Source organism: Nicotiana attenuata, unplaced genomic scaffold, assembly GCF_001879085.1.
Source record: "Nicotiana attenuata strain UT unplaced genomic scaffold, NIATTr2, whole genome shotgun sequence".
NCBI classification, from domain to species: Eukaryota; Viridiplantae; Streptophyta; class Magnoliopsida; order Solanales; family Solanaceae; genus Nicotiana; species Nicotiana attenuata.
Window position 1 is genome coordinate 234,563 of NW_017671381.1, and position 14,077 is coordinate 248,639.

The window sequence follows — 14,077 nt, forward strand, 5'->3', positions numbered from 1 at the left end:
CTTCGACATCAAATTTAACCGGTTCAACCTCAGTCGAACTGGGACTCAGGACAAGTGCCTTCGCCATCAAAGCAAGTTCGACCTCGCTCGAACTGGGAACAAGGCTAAGCGCCTTCAACATCAAAGTTAACAGGTTCGACCTCAGTCGAACTGGGACTCAGGCTGAGTGCCTTCGCCATCAAGCCTAGTAGGCTCAACTTCACTCGAACTAGGACTCAGGCTACATACCTCCGCCTCCAAATCAGAGTTCGACCTCGCTCGAACTATAAGGCTGCGTTTCCACCATCACAGTCGGTAGTCCGATCGCGTTCGAACTGGGACTGGAGCTAAGGGGGCCAAGTGCCGTCGCCATAAAACGACAGCTCCACCCCGTTCCTGTCGTGTCGAAGAGAAAAAACCATTATCAATCAAAAACTGACACGCCGACCTCGGTCGAACTCAAAAGCGAGTCGTCCCTCCAAACATGATTCAAAAAGAAAAAGAGAGGAAAGAAGGTACAAAGTAAGTACAAGACAAACGACGGAAAAGAGAATGCATTTATCTACAAAGTTAAGAGCGCGGGTCCTCCCCCGCTTACACCCAGCCCCGGCCGGTCAACACAAGGAAAAGAAAAATAGAGAAAAACAACAAGAAACACCCGAACGCCAATCAGCGAACGGAACAAAAAACACCAATAACAAATTCTTTTTTTTTATTCGGCGCCACCATCGCCGCCACTCACGCCATCGTCAGCCTCGGGTGTCGCCACATCATAACCACAGTCGGCACGAGCTTCACGAGCCTTCTGGCGTGCCACCTCGAAGACGGCCTCGGTCACAATACCTGCCTCCAACAAGTTCTTGTAAACATCGCGTTGAGCTTCGGCGTAAACCCAAAGTTCATGAGCCTGGTGGGAAACAGCAGTATGCGACGAACCAGCTTGGCTCTGCAGTCGCCGGTTCTCCTCCTCCAAGGCCACAATCCGGTCCAACATAACTTGGGCGTCCTGCTCAAGAACACCAATCCGTTCCTCGAGCCCCGCCTCTCTAAGGGCCGCTGTCTCTTTCTCCGACTCAAGCCGGGACTCGTGCACGCGGATCGACGCCTCCAACGCCCCAGCCCTCGACGAGGCACCCCTTTCCAGAAATTTCAAGGAAGCAACCTCGCCTTCCAGCGCCGCCAGTTTCTCACTCCATTCCGCAGCCGCCTCTGCTGCTTTGACCCGGTTTTGTTCCGCCTCCGATTCCATTTCCCTCAACTTACCCTGCAGGTGCGCACACTCAGCTGCGATTCCTTTTCCCACCTCAAGCTCCTCGTCCTTCCGACGGATCTGCTCTTCAAGAGCACTTTTGCTGCCAAGTGCCTGCAGCAGCTGCTGGTCCCGCCTCGCCAACTCCTCGCCCAAAGCCCGATTACAAGGATCGTTTTGTAAACGCTCGTGCAGCCCTCGGCATCGTTCACGATAATGGCGATATTTCCCCAGCATCTGCAAGAAGATCCTCGAGCGAACCTTGGCTCTGCAGATGTTCTCCACCTCCAACAAATAAGTCTGCAAAACAAAGGTAAGATAAAGTTGAGGCAAAAGCTAAAAAAAACAAAGAAAGGAGAGAAGGAACTAGGAACGTACTACGTACCCTCAGGCCCATCACGACCACTTCATCCATCACTTCAATATCCGAAACACTCCTCAAAGACGTGTTCTCGGCCTCCGAACACAACAACTCAAACTGCGACACCAAGCTATTTCCTTCAGTTAGTAAGTTCAAATCTGAGGGAACCTTAATAAAACGGGCCGGTCCCCCTGCGCGCACCGTAGAATTGGTAATACCCTCCTCGAACATACGAACGTCGTCGGGGTCCAAATCGGACTCAGATTCATACTCGTCCTCAACCACGTCCTTCCCCCTCTCCGCCACCGTTGGGGTAGAGCAACTCGCCGTGGCCAACATTGGTACATCAGAGGTCTCTACGGCGGCCTGTAAGGATCGACCCTCCGCCTCGGCAACAGGAACTTCGAACAGGGTCGTTGAGACAGCAACATTCCCTTGGCTAGAACTAACAGGTTCAACTTCGACTAACTCCTTCTCCTCGCCAGCAAGCGCCACAGCCGCGCCGCCCTCCGAATCTGTCGGGGGAGAATTCAAGTTGATCACCAATGGAGGAGCCGCCACAAATGCCACTCGCCGTTTCTGCGAAGGCCTATCCTCCTCCTCATTCGAAGGCGAGCCCGTCCGAGAACGAACAAGCCCGGACGGCCTCTCATCTTGTGGCATAGCCCGCGTTGGGGACGCGGTCGCTGACGATCCAACCGACGCCTCCCTCGGTACTCGACGAGGCACAGGAGCAACAGCTAGCCTAGCAAGTGCACCCAGCCGACAGAAAGCCAATTGTGGAGCTTTGGCACGACGTGGTCTCTCTAGGTACAATGAACAAACGAATCAATAGATGCAGTCAGAACAAAACAAAATAGAAAAAAGAAAGGGCCGAAATTCCACCTGTCACGGGCCTGCGACCATGCCTCTCCCAGAAAGCCGCCCAGGTGTGAATGCCCGCAGTACGAGGAAGCACTGCCTCGACCCAGTCTCGGATCCCCTCCAAAGGAGGCGGCGGCAACTTTTCAGCTACAAAAATGAAGGTAAATCAATAACCATAAGTACAAAGCATGAGGAAAGTCGAAATAGAGCGGGCGCCCAGTCAGGAACGAGGTCTCACGTGCAAAGTTCCAAACTTCCGGGAATCCGTTTGGGTTCGCCACCAGGTGTTCAGTCCGAATATAGAAAAAATTCTCAAAGGAATGACGAATGACCTCGTCGTCCAGCCCAACCATCAAGCCCTTCGATCCTAGTGGGCGTGCATGGATCATGGTGCCGCGGATTTTTTGGGGAGCGAAGAGACTGAGCACATGCCTCAAAGTGACCTCCCTACCCGCTAGCTACGCATATTTGATGAACATGAGGAGCAATTTGTAGAGACAAGGAGAAAGTTGGTCCGGGCATACCTCGTAATAGCGGCAGAAGTCTACTATCAGCATCGGGAGCGGGAGTGCACCCCACCTGAAAGGGATAAGCATAGTACGGGCAATACCCTCGACGATCAATCTATACCCTGTCCTCGGTCTTCGCAAGAGCGATTTCGACATAATGTGGGATACGACATCGTTCCCGCATTTGGGCTATCCCCACTTCCCCCATTAAATAAGCAATGTCCCCCTGTTCCACGCCGCCCGGTGCACTGAAATCCATCACTTGATCTCTTGGTTGAGGTAGAATTTCATCGACCGAAGGAATTTCCTCACCTCCCCCCAACTCTAACCTTTTATTTGCCAGAGCGGGATTTTTGACCACCGGAGAATTAGCCGGGCGATTGCCGCGAGAAGAAGTGCCTGCCATAATCGATTCACGAGCGAAAGAAAGAAGAACTTTGACAAGGGAAATGGAGAAATCAATGATGATAATGATCGGAAGAATAGGGAAAATGCGATTTGACAGAAGAAAAGGCTTCTCGAGATTTCTTTTAGAAGAACAATGAACATGTAAAGAACAAAATGACACATCTTCTCTAGTTATAAATAACGGATTCTGCCTGCACGGGACCCAACGATCGCCATTAATACATAACCATGCACGAAGTGATTCGGTTTCATGAAAACGTGCGCCATTACGAACGACTGCGCGGGATGACGCCCCACTCTCCAACCAACAGTTCAATTTCGAAATTTCATTTTTAAGGACCCTCCCCGATCACGCCGCTCTATCCGTCCGCCGAAGTCGACTCGGGCAAGACCTCGACGAACGGAGGGACTAACTGTATTGGAAGATATTCGGCCATTTTGCGACTAGGGGGTCAACCCCATCACGACCACTTTGTAGTAAATGGTCAACGCCGCTGACTCTTGACTTATGACAGCTGTCCTTAAAACAAATGAGGGGACGTCTCCACAACAAAAGGAGGGGCCCATTCATGACAAGATAAAAGAGCCTGAGGCTATAAATACCAAGAGAGAGAACCTCCCAAGGGGGGTTTCTTCTTCGACACAGCTCTGAATACTCCAGAAATAGAAAGATATACTCCATAAGTGGAGCAAGAAACAAGATCAATGTAAGATCCTGAACCTCTTCAAGGAGAGGCAGGTCAAGTTACCTTGATGAATAAAACCCCATTTATATTGCTCCATAATTGATTATTTCTATGCCTCAAATTGGTCTTCTAATTCAGTGATTAATTATGATTGGCTATGATTTACCCCTTGAATTATTTTGATTGATTTGCTTGGAAAGTATTCGATAATTTTCAAGTCAAACAGGTACTCCTGGAGATACTTTCTTTGCTTGAAAGCTTTGACCAACTCGACCATGTTCAATGGCAGTTCCGCTTGAAGGTTGGCTATCGTATATGGTAAACTAGAAATTTGATAGCACTTGCCTCAGTTTCCCAACATATGTTTGCTAGCTTGAGAAAAATCATCTGCATCCAACGATATCACTAAGTCTGTGCTTGTTGCCCTTCTAATCTTCCTGGCAGCCAACAATAATTTGTCCCTCTCATGCTCAGCTGTCATTAAGTAAAATGTTAGTTGCGCATCTTCTATTGGCTAGGAGGATTTTCCCATGAAGCTTTTGCATTTCCAATCCGGTATACTAACTTGAATGTCAGACAATATATATCAGCCTAAGTGCAAGTTCCCCATTAAAGCGTAGAAGTTTCAAATCGTTACAGGACAAGGTCTGTTAATCGATCATATGAAAGAAAGACTTGAAGCTAGTTCAAAGACGGAGACTTACTGGATTGGGGATTCACGCGGACCCGGCTGGTTTAAAAATGGTAACGAAAAAGATCTCTCTGAGTTTAAATCAACATCAGCAATAGTAATAAGAAGAAAACTGGAACAAATTTAAGGAGATTACCTGCTTCAGTGAAATGGGGAAGGTAAGCCTACCAAATTCCTCAGGAGTCTTAACAATCTCCTTCGCAATTTTCCTCCACGATCTGCAAACAGATGCACAAAAGAAAATGACAGAACGAGCAGACCACGATGCCTCACTCTCTTCAACCCTGCGGATGATATCCAAAACCACTTTTGGTGGTAAATTTGCCCACTGCCCTTGTTCAGTGGGATCAGAAAGGGCCACATATGGGACAATATGTGATCGAGTTCTGTTGCTCCAATGCTTTATTTCTGCTCGCTCCCTTTGTCTATTCCTAATCCCATCTTTCATCTCCCTCAGCTCGCGAACAATTTTCTTGAAAGGCATTTCAATCAATCACACGAACTGAACTTTTCCTTCAACAGAAGGGCAAAGCATTTAGATCAATGGAACAAAGAGGAGCTTAACCACATGAGGAAATAACTTTCAGACAATTTTCACCTTTTAAACACATGAATCACTCAATCATCTAAGCCTCAATTCCAATCATCTAAGCCTCAATTCCAACTTTAATTGGTCAACTATATGATTTTCTTTTAGGTTGTAAACATTCTGCTCTATTCGGGCCCAATCTAATTCCATACTACATTGGTCTTTTAAGACAAATTTTGGGATTATCTAGAAGTGGATGTTCTTTTATCGAACATTTATCTATTCACTGACATACAAGTCTTTTACCAGACTGAAGAAGCTCTCATGAAAACCCAACCTAATCTAGATGTAACAACAATATGCCACAATCCCAACAAGTCGGTATTGCCTATTATCCACATACACCATATCTTCAATTATCAGATCTAACACGGAGGTTTAGCCTCTCTGTTATAATTAAAAATCAATAGACCTAATTTTTTTCTTTTTGTGAGGGATTAAGAAGAAGAAATGCAAAAAAGGTAGGACATGTAACCATTCAATGATCAGCACTGGAATTACACAAATGAGAGATGAATAATCCAGCGAATATTAGAAATATAAATCATTTCTAAAACATCCTTCATTTTAAAATCAAAACTTAGCACTCAAATGTTCTCAAAATGAAGATTTAGCAACAATAACAATCAGAAAATCAAATTGCACATTTGTTTATAAGAGGCAAAATAATACACAATGAAATAAAGGACAACACAAAATCAAAATGTAAGATCTCATAGCATTTCTATACTAGCTCAGCTGAAAAACCAATAGCAAAGTCAACATGAAACTAGGGTGAAGAACAGAAAAAAAGAAAAATAGGAATTGCATCCAGAAACCAAGATGAAGACAGAAATGCATAGTAAACAGAGAAAATGGTAGGAGAAAACCTGAACAAAGAGTGACAAAGAAGATGAAAGCGATAAAAGAACGCTCTAAATGTATTAGGAGACAGAAACACGGCCAGTGAGGTCCACGTCCTCAGGCGGAACCCTGGATCAGCATCTGTCAATTCAGCCTCTTAAATAAAAGCTAAAAAGAGACATTACACTTATTTTCTTTCATTTTTTCCTCTCCAGATAATGGCCAATATAAGTTTTTCTGAACAAGTTCAAACATAGCATTCCTAATAGATGGAAGCCCCCACGACAGAGTCTTTGAAAACCTCAAATCCCCTTCCACTTTTTACTATAGACATTAAAGAACAATCAATCAACTAAACCTCAATTCCAAACTAATCAGAATTCACTAGACACATTCTCTGTAATTCTTCAAGTTTATTATTCAGTGGTTAGCTGGGTGTTATCATTATTAGACGCTGGCCATCAATCTAAGACAATGGGATAGGTTATGCTTTGCGAAGCTCACATAGGAAGCATTCTAGATACTAAATGAGGCACAAAATCCCTCGACTGTGCATGACCATTTAAATTATAGAATCACAAGTTTAGCCGGTGATAGTTGCAGGGCAAGAGCACCAAAAGACACTAATGAAACTAAAAATCAATATATCTGATGCATCATCGTCATGAGAATGTATATGATCTATCAGAACTTTAATCTTTGTTTTCGTTGCTTCGTAGAACTTTTATTTTTTATTTTGAGGTTTTAATTACAAGTAATTTGAAATAAAGACTTTTACGTAAGTCATGCTTAAACGATTGGAAAAATGGTATATTTACTTAACATGAACAAGTTAATGATTTTGTATATACCTTCCCTGAATATGTGTAGAGAGACTCCTATGGCATATTTCAATCAAATACACGCTTATTAGAATAAAAGACTTTCACCTTTTTAGAATTGAAGATCCAATTTTTCTCAAAATCTCAACTCATGCAAAATAGTTCAATGTAGCTACCAAACGATAAAAAAAGGACACTAAAGGGAGCTATCAACCAACTGATTACCAGACTCCTAAGTAACGTGGAAAAGGGAATAAAAAATAAACAAATAAATGATTAATTAACTTCATTTTAGTGTCATCAACGTAAAACAAAGTGAACAAATCATACATTTGATATAAAACCCTACGAAGCAGAATTGAGAGAAAAGAGGAAGAAGAGCTGAGCTTTGTACTGTATTAGGAAAAAATGAATAATAGGGTCTAGTGTTACATTCCCCAACTAACTAACTATATAGATATGTCCTTCTAACCGCCTAACTAATACACACGTGTATAATCATGTGTGCTAATTAACAAAATACACTAATAATAATCTCCCCCTGACTATTAACATTAACAGCCAACTAATCCCTCACTAACAGCTCATGTAATCCCCATTTCATCACTCCCTCTCAAGCTGGTGGGTGCAAAGATATTGAGAACTCCCAGCTTGCCGACCAAATACTCATGTTGTGGTCTTCCTAACCCTTTAGTCAGGATATCTGCTAGTTGCTCCTTTGAAGGGATGTACTGAGTCTTTACTAGTCCTTCTTGTATCTTCTGTCTAATAAAGTGACAGTCGATCTCTATATGCCTTCAGAAAGTATCCCCACTGAGTCAGAGACTGTAGGTGAAGAACTATCAGTAGTGGTATGATGTTGAGTTTCAGAATCCATTATGTTGTGCAGGTCTGGTTCAAAGTTGTATGAAGGTTGTGCAATATCATCTGTAGGATTATCTTGAATATGCAATTGTTCAGCAATTGGAACACCAGGCTCACCTACATCTGTATCTTCAAGACTAAAAACATCAGTAACAATAGGTTTGACTTGGTTCCCAGGATCACCCGTTGTATCTTGAAAAGAAAATGTGGATTCCTTGAACACCACATCTCTGTTGACAAAAAATCTATCCCTATCCAAGTCATATAGGATATATCCTTTAGCGACACCAGAGTATCCCATAAAAACAGCCCTAACTGCTCTACTAGCAAATTTATCAGTTCTAGGTAGAACACTTGCAAAACAAAGACAGCCTAATGTTTTCAAGTGAGAAATTGATGGTTTCCTGTTAAAGAACACCTCATATGGGGACTTACCATCAAGTGACTGTGATGGCAGTCTGTTAATAACATACGCTGCTGTTAAAATACGGTGTCCCCAGAACTTCATAGGTATATGTCCTTGAAATTTGAGTGCCCTTGCAACTTCAAGCAAATGTCAATGCTTTCTCTCTGCTACACCCTTTTGCTGTGGTGTATAAACACATGTCTTATGATGAACTATCCCCATAGATGTGCATAACTCTTGCATAGCTGAATTTACAAACTTTCCACCATTATCAATTCTAATTGCTTGCACCTCACCATTGAACTGTGTTTGTATCAGCTTAAGAAATGATTTAAAGACAATTATGACATCACTTTTAGATTGCAAAAGAAAAATCCAAGTCACACGAGAGTAATCATCTATAATTGTGAGAAAGAACCTATTTCCATCAAAAGTGGACACACTGCAAGGTCCCCACACATCTAAATGTAATAGCTGAAAAACATTAGTAGTTCTAATACTACTCAATGGAAAAGACTGTCTCACACGTCTAGCAATTGGACATACATCACAGCTATCTATTACAGATCTGCAGTCCTCCAGCTTACATCCCAAAATTTCTTTCAAGGATCCTCCAGATGCATGTCCTAATCTTTTGTGCCATAGAGCTATGTCCTCCTTTATTGTCTGTACATTTAACCCTTTGACTGTTGGTATGCTTTTATCAGTGTTTAGGCAAGCTCTTGGAACTAGTAGGTTGAGCCCATCCTTCTCTTTACCAATCCCCCTCACTTTCCCACTTGAGAGGTCCTGGAGTAGGCAAAAATTAGGATAGAAAGAGACAAAACAATGTAAGTCCCTTGTTATCTTGGACACTGAAAGAAGATTGTATGCAAACTCTGGGACATACAACACATCCTGCATCTCCCCTGTTTCTGTGATCTTACAATTTCCAACATGTGACACAATAGTACAGTCTCCATTAGGTAAGTGAACTCTCTTGTCTCTAGTGGGGATAACATTTTTAACATTTGTTAACATCCCTAAATCAGCTACCATATGGTTAGTTGCTCCTGTATCAACTATCCAGTTACCTTTTGACACCTTACCCATAAAAGAATAGGTAGTACCTGCCATATTTGCCATTGCATCCTTGGAGTTGTCTTTGTTGAGTAACTTCATGATCTGGTCATATTGATCAGCTGTAAGTTGAGGTTCCCTCTGCCAGTTTCTTTCCTTCATTGCTTCTGGTAGATCTCCCTCTCTATCATCCATACCTGCAAGATTGGGATTAAGATTTTCTACCTGTACATTATATGCATCTTTCTTCTTGTTTTTAAAGTCTTGTGGATAGCCAATTATCTTGTAGCATCCTTCCTTTGTATGACCCTTCATATGACAGAAATCACATTGTACATTCCAGTTCCTCTTTGGCCTTTGATAATTCTGGTGATTACCTCCTTTGCCAGCTAGTAATGCAGTTAAGTAAGTTCCTTCACCCACAATAGGAGCATTAGTCACTGATCTTTGACTTTCTCTTTCAATAAGCATTGCATATGCTTTATTGGTGCTAGGTGTTGGGCTAGTCATGAGGATTTGACAACGAGCCTGTTCATAATTGTCATTCAACCCCATTAGAAACTTCAGCACCTTCTGTTTTTCCATAAACTCGATGAAACTCTTTGATCTAGCACAGTCACATGGCGGAGGAACCATGCTATCAAATTCGTCCCACAAATTTTCTCGCATCCCTCGCATACAGAATTCCAGTAATCAGTTCCTTCGAAACTGAACTCATAATCCATCCTAGGACAATAGCATTACATCTATCCCACTGATGACCTAGTCCAGTAGAAAAATCTCCTTTCTTTAGAGTACCGTCGATTAGACCTAGCTTGTTCTTTCCTAACAACTGGATCTCCATCGCACGACGCCAGGTGGAGTAATTTTCTGAACCAGTCAACTGGATTGAGATGATCGGAGCTCCGGTAGTGTCCGATGGGTGAAGAAAAAAAAGAGGATGGTTGTGATCTAGATCTGTTTTTTCCCCATTGATGAATCTCACTTTCAGCTGTAATTCACAATTGAAATTATTGAAAATTCAACATGATCTTCGAATTCAACTCGCAATTGCGATCGGGCTCTGATACCATGAACAAATCATACATTTGATATGAAACCCTACGAAGCAGAACTGAGAGAGACGAGGAAGAAGAGCTGAGCTCTGTACTGTATTAGGAAAAAATGAAGAATAGGGTTTACTGGTACATTCCCCAACTAACTAACTATATACACATGTCCTTCTTACCGCCTAACTAATACACACGTGTATAATCATGTGTGCTAATTAACTAATTACACTAATAATAATCGCCCCCTGACTATTAACATTAACAGCCAACTAATCCCTCACTAACAGCTCATGTAATCCCCATTTTATCACAAAGAACCAGTAGGACACCTTAGCATGTTCTATAAAGATGTTTCCTCACACAAAACAAAACATATATTATGACGCAAAGGGAGAGGGAAGAACCGAAGAAGAAGAGAGACAGAGATGAAAAGTTTGATTTTTTTTAAACTAGTAAAAATATATTTTTGATAAGTTAAATAAAAGATCAATCTCTTTACCCAACAACAGGGGGGGGGGGGGTTAGTACAGGACTGTAACAGTTGGCAATGGTGAAAAGGAAGAAAAGAGACGACAGAAAACAAAAACACATGAATCAATGGAAGAAAAAAAAATAGGGAATCATAATCTAAACTAGGGAACATAAAAGACTATATCAAGAGTTGGTCAAATGGTACCTTTTGAAGAAACCGCAGAGAGAAGCGCAACTTAAGGGTCTAATAAAAGCTTTTTCCATATATACATATTAGGGGGAAACAGAACTAACACTATCTATAGGTCTCTTTACATAATAAACCGTGAAATTACGATAGAAAATCCCTTAACTAATTATAATAACAATGTATATGTTGTTTACTCAATGTTGAATCCTAGTGTATCTAACATCAACAAATAATAAAGGAAGACTTAATTATTGAAACATATCTGTAGTCAATCTTGAGATTTACTTCTATCCAATCAACAACCAATCTAAAAAGCTCTTCCATCTTTGTTTAATCAAGCATCATCGGGATTCAACTCAATAACTCAAAGCTGAATTAAAATTTTCGAATTTTTTGTCTTGAACCTTAAGTTGAGCTGCTTTTCTTCTTACAAAAATGAACATCCAAATGAAGTATTCATGTTAAATTGTCTTAATAGTTTCTCATTCTCATCGCAATTATCCAAACAAAATTATCATGCAATCAATGAACCCATTATCAAGGAAATACATTAGACACATAATAAGGCCGATAAGAATTAACAATAGTCAATCATGTCTAAATAAAAAATAATAGTGACTTAGTAATTAATATTGTATATATAAGTTTTCTGAGTAGGGTATTTGACTTATTAGTGTTGGACATATAGATAATAGGGCAATGTCTAATGGATAGCACTAAATATAAGGAATAAAATTTAAAATTTCGAATATCCAAAAAGGCACTGAATTCAACATCCAATCCGAAATTCAAAAATTTCAAAAATTAAATCTGAAATCCAATCCATAATCTAAAAATTTATACCAAAATCCATAATCTACATGAGAATACGAAGTATTAAAGAAACTCTTACACACGGTGCAACTAAAATTCTCATTTATATAAAGGGTCGTGCATTAAGAACTTCTCTTAGAGAATGAAACACGAATATAGAACATTATGAAGCAATGAAAAAGGAGAAAGTTTATCATGTTTAAAATCTGCATGAAATCATTCACAGGCTGGTTTCGAGTCAAAGCTGGTCAAGCAGATTGCAAAAGCTTGGAAAGCAGAAAGTGGATAGCGGTAGTCCATCGTGAAGTTGTCCTTTCCAATTCTGCCAAACTGTAGAATTACTTTCTCTTGTTCTGCGACAGGTATAATGTGAGAAGGATCACCTGCTGCCAGTAGCTGAAAATTTTTCACAGAAGCCACCGTAACACGGCCTTTAAAATTTAAGCACCAGCTGTGCATTTTTTCATTCCACCAAGGAGTCTTTTTTTTTAGGATAAGCGGCTCTTGAGAAGAGCCAGACGAGCTGATATCTATAGCTAGCTCCTTTGTTTTTGAGAGAGGTGCAGAAAATGACTTCTCATCAAAAGATTGAGGGAATGATGTAGGTGTTGGAGCACTGCCTCCCTCCTGGATTGAAGAGAAAGGGATAGAATGCATTGTGCAATTAATTCTCCTAGGTCCTTTTGGACGACGAACAATATTGAGCTCATAAGAAATGGTAGCTACTCTGTAGTTACATGCAGGTACTCCTGGAGATACTTTCTTTGCTTGAAAGCTTTGACCAAGTCGACCAATGGCGGTTTCGCTTGAAGGTTGGCTATCATATATGGTAAACTTTGTTCCAACAAAGTTAGACCTGGTCAAGTTGTTTTCAAACATTATTAAAGTAAAATGAAGGGGAGTAGAAGCTTTCCCTTGCTTCCTGCTATTTTGAAGGGTCGGAGAGGAGTGAGTGAAGGAAATATAACTGGAAATTTGATAGAACTTGCCTCAGTTTCCCAACATATGTATTGCTAGCTTGGGAAAATCATCTGCAGCCAACGATATCACGAAGTCTGTGCTTGTTTCCCTTCTGATCTTTTTGGCGGCCAACAATAGTTTATCCCTCTCATTCTCAGCTGTCATCAAGTAAAATGTCAGTTGAGCATCTTCTATTGACTAGGAAGATTTTTCGATTAAAAACATGGACCACAAACTTAAGCACAAGTTATGAAAGCTTTCGCATTTCCAATCTGGTGTACTAACAAGATATCAGACATAATACATCACCCTAAGTGCAAGTTCCCCATAAAGTAGGATTTTCAAATTTTTACAAGACAAGTCTGTTAATTGATCAAACTAAAGAAAGACTTGAAACTGGTTCAAAGACAAAGAATCATTTAAGAGGATATCCATCTCGCAGTACAAGCGTTAGAAGAAGAGAAGTTTAGGATAAGCAGAAGATAACACTTACATGGAGTCATACCAAAGTAGAGGCGATATACTGAATTAGCTTTGTCCCGTTTGATAAAGCACTGGATTGGGGATTCACGCGGACCCGGCTTGTTTAAAAATGGTAACGAAAAAGATCTCTCTGAGTTTAAATCAACATCAGCAATAGTAATAAGAAGGAAACTGGAACAAATTTAAGGAGATTACCTGCTTCAGTGAAATGGGAAAGGTAAGCCTACCACATTCCTCAGGAGTCTTAACAATCTCCTTCGTAGTTCTCCTCCATGATCTGCAAACAGATGCGCAAAAGACAATGACAGAACGAGCAGGCCACGATGCCTCACTCTCTACAACCCTGCGGATGATATCCAAAAGCACTTTTGGTGGTAAATTTGCCCACTGCCCTTGTTCAGTGGGATCAGAAAGGGCCACATATGGGACAATATGTGATCGAGTTCTGTTGCTCCAATGCTTTATTTCTGCTCGCTCCCTTTGTCTATTCCTAATCCCATCTTTCATCTCCCTCAGCTCGCGAACAATTTTCTTGAAAGGCATTTCAATCAATCACACGAACTGAACTTTTCCTTCAACAGAAGGGCAAAGCATTTAGATCAATGGAACAAAGAGGAGCTTAACCACATGAGGAAAGACCTTTCAGACAATTTTCACCTTTTAAACCACATCAACCAATCAATTAACTAAGCCTCAATTCCGAATTTGCTGATTCGACTATATGGTTTTCCTTTAGGTTGCAAACATTCTGCTCTATTCGGGCCCAATCTAATGCCATA

The 14,077-nt window shown here is 41.3% G+C and overlaps 1 pseudogene; it reads right to left on the minus strand.

The window, feature by feature from the left end:
* Positions 1 to 12,071: 12,071 nt before the first annotated feature.
* LOC109207946 lies at positions 12,072 to 13,841 on the minus strand (annotated as a pseudogene).
* Between the last annotated feature and the right edge of the window lie 236 nt (positions 13,842 to 14,077).